Below are 12,500 nucleotides of genomic sequence, written 5' to 3'. Positions count from 1 at the left end.
CAAGGAAGGGGTTGTGGTTGCTTGGCAATGCTATGGCTTGCAGCCTGCAAGCCATTTTTAGACTCTACTATTTCTCCATTAGGGAGGACGGGTTAAGATGACCCAGTGGGTAAGTTGTCAAATGAACCAAATGCCCTGGGGTAAATTGAGCCAATTATTCTAATATTAATCACTATTCATATTTTTTATTAATTCTTTGCTACTCAAATTATACTGAACGACCTTTAATTTGGATGAATACACTAATTTAAGAGACGTTTTCAATATTGTATTAACAATTGCAATTAGTAAAAGGTTCTGAATAACAATTATTTATTTGGTTTTATGTTGTTTAAATAACCATTAAGAAATAAATAAGACTATTTGTAAAAGGGAAATGTGTTATTAAATTACTTTTAATAAGTGAATACATTATTTGTTCAAGTTTAAACTTGAAAACTTTAAATAGCATGTGGGTCAACTTACCCCTTGACTTAGATCAACTTGACCCTAACCTGGGACAATTTGAGCCACAGGACCACTTTTTAAAAAAAAATAGTAATATTTCTATGGCCCTTTGTCATAGATGCTTACTCATAATTTCAATTGATAGAAGACATCCTGAAATAAGAGTAGATATTTAGATTTGTAATCTAATTTTGCCTTGCTTCCAGGACAACTTAAATGAAAAGTGGCTCATCTTACCATGTTCTTCTTATAAAAGTATGATTGCAAACAACAACAATCAAAATGAAAGTAATCGCTTGACATTTGTATTCTTTGAAGCTGTCATATTACCTGACACTTGAGCAGGGCTGCAGAGGAACCAAGTGTTGTTGTAAGATCTCTGACAACCCCATGGTGTGTGTGTGTGTGTGTGTGTGTGTGTGTGTGTGTGTGTGTGTGTGTGTGTGTGTGTGTGTGTGTGTGTGTGTGTGTGTGCGTGCGTGCGTGCGTGCGTGCGTGCGTACGTGCGTGCGTGCGTGCGTGCGTGCGTACGTGCGTGCGTGCGTGCGTGCGTGCGTGGGGGCGTGAGCGTGCGTGCGTGCGAGCACGTGCGCATGTCTGTGCATTTGTGTTTATGCGTGTTTACTTATGTACACAAGACAGAGACTTTTTGAGTCACTGTCAATTGGGATTCCCTCTGGACATGACAGTCTTTGTTCGTCTAAACTGAGATAATCTACCAAACCACCTTGAAATGAGAAAGGAAAACAGACAAGATAATATGCATGGCGATGAACTGTTGTGTGGTTAAGATGTCCAACCCTGAGGGAAACAGAAAAGAGGCCGCTGGCCCTGAAAGGAAAAGAATGGTGACCCTGAAAACAATAGCGCCACTTCCTGACTCCTCCACAGAGCAGTCTGCATCTTCATCTCTCTCTCTCTCTCTCTCTCTCTCTCTCTCTCTCTCTCTCTCTCTCTCTCTCTCTCTCTCTCCTTCCTTTGCTCTGCCATGTGTACCAGGATGTCCCAGCTGCATGTCTTGAGGCAGATGGCACGGATTAGGACAGCACTGGGACAGTAATGTGACAACTCAGCAGCACTTGAAGGATGCAGGAGGTGCTTTACCTCCTCCCGTGCATGCCACGGACTCTTTGCTTTTTGCCATGAGGGAAGAAATATGGAGTGGACAGTTTTGTTGTGTCCAGTCAGTTTGGGCCACAGTGCATCAGCAGCTAGTTCTAACCACTGTGTATGAAAAGAGCAGATGCAGCAGATGAAATAAAATGATCATGACATGAGTGTTGTCTGCATTGTTCTCTGTGCTTTTATTCTCTTAGATGTCTGTACAAATAAAATAAAAATAAGTATGCAATATAACATTTTACATTCTTTAAACCATTACAAATTATTTGTAATAATTGTAATTAATTATTTAATAATTTATAGGACTACAATGCCAAAAGTGGTGCCATATTACAGATTCTACAGGATTGGCCTTGAAGGAGGGTTCCCTAATACCAGAGGAGGTTTGCTGTTTGTTTGGCCAGGGGAAAGATGAGGGTTAGAGAGGTCAGGGTCAACCTGCAGACCAGATGGGAAGATCTCCCTTTCTTCTTTAAGAGGGGGGAAATAACAACACGTGCCGTGTGTACTGTACCTAACAATGGACAGGAGGCTTGCTGAGGAAAAGCTGTGAAACAAACAAGGCTGCTACTGTGTCAGTCTGTCCCACTGTTTGGTACCATGGGAATTGCTCTTCATTCTAGATACAATCCAAAAGCGTATTTAAAGTTGTTGTCTGCTTTTCTGTAGCCTCTCACAAAGCGACTATTAGAACATGTGCATTCGTTAATTGCGCACAATCATCCTTGCTTCAAACCGAGCAGGATATCCATGAACAAAAGTCTAAAAGCCCTGCTAGCAGCCCCTAGAGGCTGTGCTGCTCCTTACACCCAAACAGACCTAAGAGGTTTGAACTGACCGACATTGCCATCCTTAGAGCCCTCACTCTCAAAAGAGGGGCAAAAAAATGAAAAGGAGAAGAAAGGCCATGGGGTCACCAAAATCAACGTCTTATCTGATTTTGGCAAGAAAATGAGTTAAATACAGATTTATAATCTTCAACTAGCTGAACACGTAAAGTCTGTCTTTCATACGATCATGCACTAGCTAGAAAATCAATCCCTTGCTTCTTCTTTCATGTCAAGTTCAAATAAAAAGACATCAAGTTAAAATGATCCTAGTTTAGCTTTCTGACTAGATTTCCATTCCGCTGGTCCCTCTCAGGCTTCGTGTACCTGGCCATTAAAGTCACTTGGGGCCATGCCCCAACACTCCCTGCTGACAGGTGCCGCCCCAGCCTGTAGGAGTAGGTGCAGTGACAAATATCACCCTCCCCGAACATGGGCCAATTGTGTTCATATAGACAATCGACAAAGCCAGATGCGCAGTGTATTCGAACCCCATGACTCCGTGGTGGTGGGCAGATACTTTACAACTGTGCCACCCGAGCACCAAAGAGATCATTTTAGAGCTCATTTTCTAGCTCTGATCCTCTACCTTCAAATGGGAAAAAAACTTCTAGTTATTGCATTGTGCAAAGGAGCTAATAGAGGCGGTTTAACCTGCTTGCACAGTCTCCTTTGCAACAGTCTTGTTTCCCTCCCAGTGAGCCATAGTCGGCTATTGGACGTCCGTCTAAAGCCGGGTTATAAGGGACAGGTCGATTTTTAAAGAAGGGTACCCCTGGAGAAAATGTATGTGCCCTGATCTAAAATGCCATGACCCTCCCTTGACAAAAAAAAAATCAATGACCCTCCCCAAGTGATTAAAAAAAAAAGATTAACCCTCCCCGCCTAGGAGTGTCATGATATATTGTCCCACGATATAGCCTATCGTGACATTAAAATGTGACGATAGGTATTGTCATGATGTCATACTGTATCGTAATATATTTTTTATTATTTTTTTGATTAAAAAAAAACTTTTTTTCAAAGCAATTATGTCTCTGCACTCTCAAATAGGCCTACATCTAATCTAAGATACTGTATCTGGACTGGTATTATAGATTTTTTTGGAGCCGTTGGAAATAACTAGGCTGCACTTGGTTGGTAAAGTCCAGATGACAAAAATATGAGGTTTGTGGAATTTATAGTTATGCAGTGTTATATTATATTATATTTGTTATATTAGTGTATATCTGTCCTCTGAAACAATGGGTTTATAGTTAGTGAGAACTTCACTTCTCCCTTAAGCTTGCACAAATGTATTTATTTGTGTGTACAAAGCACTTTGTAACTGTTTTTTAAAGTGCTTTATAAAGTTATTTTTAGATGATGGCCAATGTTGATAATACATTAATAATGTATCATATCGATATCATATGCCCAACATCATGTATCGTATCGTGAAATTACATCTCGATACCCCTAACCCTCCCCATCAAATACAACAACATGACATTTAAAACTGATTATGTCCGATGTTTTGGCGGACCCCCTGTAGTAACTCTGAGAACTGAGCCGAAATGATCACATATATTTCAGTTTTACTAAATACTTTCTCTTATCTAACTGCATTTTCTTAATCCTTGAAGTGTGTTTTTTAAGATTCTGCCATGATGTACCAGACTGAAATAATGTCCAACTGGTTAATTTTTTAACCCCATGTTAACACTTATCCTACCTAAACCCAAAAAGGGAAACATAGCAAATATTTGGAAGTATACAACATACAAATTAACACAGGCTCCAGCTAATCTTTTCCATATGTTTTGGACCTGTCCTTCCTTACACTCTTATTGGTCATCTATATTTGATACTATTTCGGATGTTTTACAGATGCCCATAGATCCATCCCCTATTATCTCCCTTTTTGGCGTTCTCCCTGAGACCATTTCTCTGCCCAAATATCAATCAGACTTTGTTGCTTTTGTGACTCTGTTGGCGAGACGTCTTATTTTGACCCATTGGAAGAAAACATATTCACCCTCCCATTCCCGCTGGATTTGTGATATACTATACTTTTTAAAATTAGAAAAAATTAAATACACACATTGCGTGGCTCTATCTCAAAATTCTATAAGGCATGGCAGCCTTTTCTATCGCACGTTGACAATCTTGCACTTGATTCCCCAACGGAACCTGAATGAGTCTGTAACCTGCATATACGGAAGTAACCAATCTGATGTATGATGAACCCTTGGTGTATACCTGCTTATCACCTCACTGACATGTACAATTGCTTTCAAATTGACCTGTGCTTAACTCGATGTAGCGTTTATAGACCATGGACTGTTTTCCATATATATACATGTTTTTGGAGATTTTACGTTGTGTATTTGTTTTGTTGTCTGTTGTTGTTTTCTTTTGTGAGTGTTGTCTGTTTGTTTTTGTTTTGTTTTGATGTTGTTTATATCTTACTCAATTTATCACTTTTCTTACTGATATTAGTCTATCCTGCTAATTATTTTCTTCACTGTTTGGAGATACTCTGTTTATTTGCCTATTTGTTTCAGTAAATGTCTGTACTACATATGAGTATGTAAAAGAAAAAAAAACGAATAAACAAAACTTTTTTTTTTTTTTAAACACAATTTCCATACAATTTGGACCCCTCTGTCACATGGTACTAATGTTTGCGTCCAGAATCACTACGCCGCGGCAGCCTACTCACGCACAAAATATATGACACAAAAAATAGTACCATGTGACAGAGGGGTCGAAATTGAACGAAACCTGCACTATATGATAGAAATAGGTCAACAATACAAATGACGCTAGTTTTTTAAATGTATTTATTTTTAATGAGCGGCCCCCACCAAATCTACTAATCTACCGGAACTACTTCATATTCATCAGAACCGGACCATAACTCTGACCACGGGACTCGGGCAATCAATTAATACCTTTGCAACCACTACATTAATGGTAAGTATTTCCTACAGAAAATACTCAAAAAATCTGAACTAACCCTTTAAGCCCTATTTACAAAAAATGAAAATAGATCTACAAGCTCACAACGCCTCACAGTGAGCTAGTAGAGCTGCTATCTTCACTATTATTTATATTTACATTTCTGAAAAAGAAGGAAATTCTTGTAAAGTGTCAACGTTTAAATACAGCATGCTTTGATATTAAAAAGAAAAGGTACTTTTGAATACTTTCATCTGTGGTTGAGTAATGTTTCACCAGGAGTATTTATACTTTGACTCAAGTACTGGGGTTGAGTAGCCTACTTTGGGCCACCACTGCAAGTAGAGCCTCATTTTGAAGCATATAGTGATGTCTAATTGTCCAGGACCCTTCATTTGGGCTGTATTCTTGTCAAATACCTGACAGGTGAAAGCATGGCTACAAAGGTGATCAAAAGAGTTAACCAGAGAACCAGATTTATGGGCAGAGTTTCCTCTTTTATCAGCAAGGATGCCCTCAGGACCCTTTCAGGGGCCCTGATCCAGCCCCTCTTTGACTTTGCGTGCACCTCTTGGTACTCAAACATCTCGATGTCACTGAAGACTAAGCTTCAGCTTCAAACCTCCCAAAACAAACTGATTCGTCTGCTCCTCGGACTGGGGCCCATGACCCACCTTTCTCCCACCCATTTTGCCAGCCTAGGCTGGCTCAGGGTAGAAGACAGGATTAAACAACAAAAAATGGGATTGGTAAGGATAAGGATCATTCCTTTTAACAGGTCATTCATGAAAGTCCTTGCGGTCTTGTTTCCAATGAGAACCTGTGAGCAATTGGGGTTAAGAGTCTTGCTCAGGGACAAATTTCATATCATCGGCACATATGCTGGGATAGCCTGGAATCGAACCTGGGGCAACCAGGGCCAGCTGGTTCCCTAGGCGGGCTCACTAACCACTCAGCTATGGCCGCCCCTTTTTTGGTCTTCAAAATTGTAAACCTAATTTGCTCGATATGCCCCCTATTCCCGCATATCTGAGTAAATACCTCCAAAAAGTTAGCGACACCCAGTCACAAAACTAGAGCGAGCGTTAACAACGATCTGGTACCACCCACCCATAAAACAAACATGGGCAAATTCTCCTTCTACAGCACTGCCACCCAGGTTTGGAATAGTGTAACCCCATCCCTCAAAAAGTGCAGTTCGCTGGGCTCATTCAAAACAGCCCTGAAAATTCACCTTTCAGGAGGCCAAAAAGGGAGGCATACTATTTTCCCGTTAGACAGACGACCCCCCACTGTTTTTGTACATATAGCTTTATTATTATTTTTTTCCCTGCTTTTATTTTTTGTTTGTACATAGTGCTATCTTTTTCTGTATTTTTGTATTGATATTTGAACCGTGGTGCCACTATATATGACTATGAATTGAATACCAAGGACCTCATTGGAAACAAGACCGCAAGGACTTTTTTTAACTGACCTTTTAGACAAAGTATTTTAAATGTAACTATGCTGTTTTACTTCTTTCTTTTTTTTTGCCCAGCAGGACCCTAAGGTCAACTGTCCAGAGTCTATTGGTCATTCCTCGTACCAGGTTGGGCGGCCATAGTTGAATGGTTAGAGAGCCCGCCTGGGAAGCCTAAGGTTCGAAGTGTCCCTGAACAAGACACTTAACCCCTAACTGCTCCCCCTCCGCATTCCCCCACGAGATGAAGAAAGATAATAAAAAAGAAAAGAAAATGTATGGAATGTCCTTCCACAGGTCTTGAGAGCTGGAACGAAAAAAGGTCAGCCTCTGTGGATTTTTTTAGAGCCACTTACAAACATTACTGTTTAAACAAGCATTTGTGGAATGTCTTTTATTTTTTGTTTTTTTGTTGTTTTTAAGCTGGAGGTGGAGGAGGCGGAGGAGGAGTTCCCCCGCGGGACGAAAAAAGGTAAAAAACTAAAATGTATGGAATGCCCTTCCACAGGTCTTGAGAGCTGCAACCTCTGGACATTTTTAAGAACCACTTGTGGAATGTCTTAGATTTGTTTGTGTGTGTTTTTGTTGTTTTTAATCATTTGAATGTTTCATGCTGTGTTTTTATTTCTGTTGTATGTCAAGCACTTTGTGAGTTATTTGTGAGCAGGTCATGTCATTTGTTAATGAGGTAATCAAACGTGCACTGCGCTGGCTATGACCACATTAGAGACTATGGATGATGATGGTGCTGTTGTTCCCCAAATGGAAGGAACGTTTTAAGCCTATACTGCTCTTAAACTAACAGGGTCTGCCTCCTGGACCAAACCTCGAAGATGGTTTCAACAGGAGAGCAGCCTTGCACATTTTGTACTCCAAATGTTATTGGTACCTTTTTTCACATGGTTTGGGAATGTCCAAATGTTTCCCCTTTTTGGATTATGGTTGCAGCTAAACTGTCATTACTTTTGGGAACTGATATCACACCTTCTCCATCTGTATTTATCTTAAATGATGTGTCTCGTCTACACCTGAACTGCACACACAAGCGCATCTTCTTTGTTGGCTTAACAGCGGCAAAAAAAATGGTGATTATGAGAAAATAGTTGCCAAGAAAACTATCAACAAGTATTTAGTAAAAAGACAAATAATAATAACATTGTTGGCTCAGTTTTAATTTTTTTCCCCCTAAAATAGAGTCAAGACTATTTAGTAAAAACAGAAATATATGATATGAACATTTTCAGCTCAGTTTTTTTGGTGCTGTTTTTGTCCTGTAGCCTAATATGAATCTTAATAATAACCACTTTATTCCTTGGGTCCAAATTGTATGGGATTTATTTTATCTTGTCTCTGGATGTTTCCTTCAAAAGTTATGGGCGTGTGGCTCCTGGATTCTGACAGTCCAATGTTGGCATCCCTGCAATTATGGCCTGATGATTCTGGTTTTACTTATTGATCTAGGCTGGCATCTATCCACAAGTTTCCTAGGGCATTGTGGGCATCACTTCCTGTCGATTTCATTGGATATCATTGGATTTCATTGGATCAAATCGACAGGAAGTGAACGCCCTAGGAAACTTGTGGATACAATATAGGTCTAAATTAATCACATGCACAGAATTTCTTCAAATGATTAGGAATATCTAGTTATAAATTGGTCATTGTAACCTACCTGGTGTATGTAATTCTATGAGCAACAAAAACACACTTGAAAGAGGATATCTCTGTGTTGGAAATTGGGATAATGCATCTCTCCAATATGCCTAATGCCTGTTGAAGTTTTGCTTAATTGTTCAACCACCATCGTTAAGACGCTGAATAGATTTGACTGGGTCGTTCACTTGCTGTGCGTTGATGGCTTGTTAACGACCGTCATTGATTCTAAATGGACCAAGTTCTTACTTCATTTGAATTCTTTGTATCCTTTGAAATAGAGAGGGGTCATTGACCACTGTTCTGCTGTACTAAAAAAGGTATATAAAAAACAGACTATTTTATCAATTCAAAATTGCATGACCCTCCCTTGGATTCAAAGTCAAATTAGCTGACCCTCCCTTGGACGTAAATTAGAAAGGCATGACCCTCCCCTATTTTCCTCCAGGGACCCCCCCTTCTGTAAATTTCGACTGGTCCCTAACTAGTCTAGCAGTGAAAGATTTTTTGACATCTAGGCTTACACTAGACGTTGATTAGCTGTTTTTTAAGCATCTATATATAGCCGTTGTAATTACTTAGCCTAGACGTTGAAAAAACTTTCACTGTTAGACCAGTTATAACCTGATTTTAGCCTGGCCGTTTAGATGTATTTTAGACGTCTAATAGCCCAAAAAATGCTCAGTGGGTTCTGTTTATACATTCCTATTAGCATGGCCCATGTCTCACTATCAGACAGGACTGCTTTTATGGAACAGCTCAATAAATGACAGTTGTTTTCTGTGTTCAGCTGTAGCTAGAGCGCGTGTGTCCCCAAAGCACTGTCCGGTTATTAGTACAGATGTAACGCTCCGACTTATGTTAATGAGTTGAGTAGCATTATCTGTAGAGATTTCAGTTTTGTTTTTGTTTTGTTTTTCCCAGGAAATATTGTTTCTCTCTCAATCAATACATTTCTTTCTCCCTCCAACCCTACAAAAAGTACTAGAAGGCAAGTAATGAACTGTTGCTCTCTCCAAAGTCCAAACCTCCCGCCAGGACCAAGCACTTCCAGCAGTAGTGTAGTCAGACCTTATAAGAGTCAAAATAGTCTGAGCATCACCTGCTTCTCCGCATTGCCTTGAAATGTGAAATATCCTGTATAACCTTTTTACTTTTTAAACTATAGTAGGCTATATTATATTGTACTATAATAGTATGTATACATATGTATATATTTATATATGATTTATATATTATTAACAATTTATGTACCATATTTATTTCCAATATTATTATGTAACGAAGAGTGTATTTTGGTAAAGTAATTTCAAAACTATTTGTATAATAAATAAATAGTGAATACTCTATAGAACAAGTTCAAAGCAGGACGAGGTGGGGGAAGGTTCTTTACTCAAATCAATTATTTGTCTAGTTACTGTACTTCAAAAACGTTCAGGCTCTTCTAGGTTGAAATCAAAATACTTCCTCTGTGAGTAAAAAATGATTTATCCAAGCGATATGGTAATCAGTCATTTCTATCCCTTTACTGTTTGGGTTGGACTTTATGACTGTGTGAACTAACATGGCTATAACAATAGACTGAGTTGAAGTAACTCATTGAAGTAAAGTGGTCCCACTAAAATAACAACACGCCTTCCATATAAGTGACTTGCTTTAGGACTAAGTGGCGCTCAGAATATGTGAATGGTTTATGTCACTTCCCTCTGCATGGTCAGATTTCATCTCATGGTGCCTGACTGAGACATAAAAAGTCGTGTCACTGCATCTCTTCTTGCGTTCGCAGTGTTTTTCCAAACATTTTGAGGATAGGCTACATTTTTGGATGACAACTCTTGTGTCTGAAATATTACATGAATTTAAACAAAAGTCACATTATTTTGTCCGTTTTAACACAGTGGGGTTAATACAGTGGAGTCCGGTGTGTGTGTGTGTGTGTGTGTGTGTGTGTGTGTGTGTGTGTGTGTGTGTGTGTGTGTGTGTGTGTGTGTGTGTGTGTGTGTGTGTGTGTGTGTGTGTGTGTGTGTGTGTGTGTGTGTGTGTGTGTGTGTGTGTATGTGTCTCAGCAGGTGTCCTGTCTGTACATACATAATAAGCAGAATGGTATTGTCTCACAGCGTAGGCCTACCAGTACCTCAATTCTAAACCAATTGTTTGGGCAGCCTGTAAAATAAACAAATGGAAAACGAAAACACACTGTCTGGACCTTCACACCATCTACTGTATATCTGCATGAGCACAAAGCCCTCCTTCATTTAACTGAAGCAGCCATTCTGTATTTCATGTATATCTGTAACACAAAATGTGATTTTCTTACCTAGACTTTTGATTTAGCCTCATATTATCCAAAAAGCAAACAATGTTCAACAACAACAAAAAAAAGACCTCTGTAATTGCCGTAACCGTCTGGGCACCTATAGGCTGGTAATCCAGCCTGACAGCGTGTCGCGGGTTCGACTCCCGATCCAGACGACCTTTGCTGCTTGTCACCCCCCATCTCTCTCCCCATTTCCTGTCTTCCTACTATCCTATCCTATCAATAAAGGCACAAAAGCAAACAAAAAACAACTTTAAAAATAATACTTCATCCGATACTGTTGCAGCTACTTCCCCTGGCTGTAGCTGTAGGCCCACTGTGTGAGAATTGAGTCAGTATTTTAAATGAGTTAGGAGTGGATTAGTTAATTAGATTAGAAGATCTTTATGACTTCAGTGAGTCACTATGTAATTGACAGACAGTAAGCCTGTATATGTTGGGGGGGGCAACTTTTTTTTTTTTTACACTTTTTGTGTGTGCTTTTGTTCTGGCCCTGGCTTATGAATGATTAACTGCTTGTAACTTCCATGTTATTCATAGAAAGAAAAAGGCTACATTTCGATGTTTTCTTCACAGATGACCGGTAGCCTAATTCTCTGTAGCAGTTATGTTTGTTGGGGCCAATGGAAGTCTGCGTCTACCTCCGTGATGCTTCTCCTGCCCACTGGCTGGTGGAAACTGTAGTGTAGACCATGTCCTGGGGAGTTTATTGTGTAGGTGTATATATGTGAATGTTGAGCAAACAGACCATCAGACAGGAGCCGATCCCCTCTGCCCCCCAGCTCCAACCCCGCCGTACCACCTCCACAGGCTTTTTCCTGTATGTGTGTGGGGGCCCGTGGGGTGATTCCTGCCCCGCGCTCCCCTTACTTCCTTCACACACATATCAGCCTCCAGCAGCAGCACCTCTTCCTGAATGTGGCTCCAAGTTCTCTGGCTGTAACAGACAAGTAAACAGAACTCATCCATCTCTCTCTACGTTCAATGACTCTAATTTTTTTCCCCCGGCCCGCTCTATCAATATAATTCCCGAGGTAATGCTCTGTCAAATCCTGCTTCCGGGGCTTCTGTGATCAAACCTGCGCTCACACGCGCTCAAAATCACTGTTGCAGCAGTTCTCGTTTTTCCTTTCAGCACGGCTCCCAGGGTGTTATTCAACTTCCTTATAACCCTTGTAATATTCCAGAGACTCGTTGGCTGGACTAAGCACCACTCCCTTTCCTTGATTTCCTTGATATTCATATTAATATTCCAAAGGGAGAGATTTCTATTCCTGTAATCATGATTTTCTGCCCTGACATACTTAATGATAACATAATGTAAAAGCCAGCTGTTCTGTCTGTGGCCTCAGAAAGTGCCCAAAAAAAGATTATCAATGTTTCTCCACTAATAATTTAACTGTCAAATAATTGGCACCGATCTGGTAGACAAAATTCTGATAAAGTTCTACAATGCAAACCTATTTGGGTTAGAAGAAGGGAAGATCTGCACACCAGCCAACTAAGAACTGGCTACCTCACACAGACAGGACAGCGTAGAAGAAGAGGTCTGGAGGACAAGTTGAGAGGAAAGTTTAATGCTGATGAAGATACTTGTTTGTAAGTATCATCTAGTAGAAATGTTCATAATTATCATCTGTTATACTTTCCCCCCATCAATATTGTGCTGATGTGCTCCAGGCCTCTTCTTCTTCCAATATTTAGGAAAATCTTTGGAAACTCAAAATTA

This window comes from Gymnoscopelus braueri (assembly GCF_963280865.1).
Source record: "Gymnoscopelus braueri genome assembly, chromosome: 6".
Taxonomy (NCBI): Eukaryota; Metazoa; Chordata; class Actinopteri; order Myctophiformes; family Myctophidae; genus Gymnoscopelus; species Gymnoscopelus braueri.
This window is presented reverse-complemented; position numbering follows the sequence as displayed.